Raw genomic sequence first — 1,190 nt, forward strand, 5'->3', positions numbered from 1 at the left:
TCACTAACGTTCTTGAACCCACACTTTCACTTAACGTTGATACCACTAACGTCCTAAGCCAAAGTCTCTGCCCACTTCACCTTTTCTCTCTGCAAGCAAAGCTAAGACCAAGGAAAAGGATAACTACTTCAAACTCAAGATCCAGAGGCCCATACCCAGGACTTGAAGAGCCAACTAGAAGATCAGAAGAGTAGTATATATAGGAGTTGCTTTGAATTAGTTTGGGGATTTGGAAACTTTAGGGGGCCTTTGACATAGAACTACTCTCTGTATTTTACTTTCTCTGCACTTCTAGGTTTACTTTCATCATGTATTCTCCATCTTTAGTTTCATCTTCCAGAGCTATGAACAACTAAACCCCTTTCATTGGGTTAGGAAGCTCTGTTGTAATTTGATGGATCAATATTAGTTTTCATTCTCCTTCTTCTATCTTTTCTCTTGATTTTACTTGAAATCTTTTGATCTTCATCCAATTGGATAGTTATCTTGGAAAAGAAGCTATTCATACTTGGATCTCTTCTGAACCTTGAAAGAGGAATGAAGAGATCATGCTAGAAATGCTTTCTCATGCTGGACCAAATTGGATATGGATGGATATGTGACTGTAATCCCACCAACACCTGATTTAGAAAATGCATGTGGTATAATCAGTGACCATACTTCATCTCTTCTCATGAGCAATTGACCAAGGAATTGACTATTGATCAAGATTTGAGAGATTGAATTACCAAGAAATTGGAATTCGATCACTTAAGATTGCCAAGGAGATTAATGAATGCATTGATTGAGGAAGAGATGAAAATGAACTTGATCCGGAGAATGCAACATCTCTTGAGCCCAATGAACTCCCATTTCTGATCTTACCCATTCTCTTTAATTTCTACCATTTACTTTTATGAGCAATTACCCCATTCCCGTTTAAGATTCTGCAATTTACTTTCCGCCATTTACATTCAACTCTTTATTTCTAGCATTTACTGTTTCTGCTATTTACTTTCCCGCCATTTAATTTTCTGCAAATCTCAAATAAAATTCTGGTTCGCTCAACTAGAACATCCCTCTAATTAAAGTTGCTTGATCAATCAATCTCTGTGGGATTCGACCTCACTCTATTGTGAGTTTTTACTTGACGACAAATTCGGTACACTTGCCGAAGAAAATTTGTTGAGAGACAAGTTTTGTGCGTATCA

Source organism: Arachis hypogaea, chromosome 20 (genome assembly GCF_003086295.3).
Source record: "Arachis hypogaea cultivar Tifrunner chromosome 20, arahy.Tifrunner.gnm2.J5K5, whole genome shotgun sequence".
NCBI lineage: Eukaryota > Viridiplantae > Streptophyta > Magnoliopsida > Fabales > Fabaceae > Arachis > Arachis hypogaea.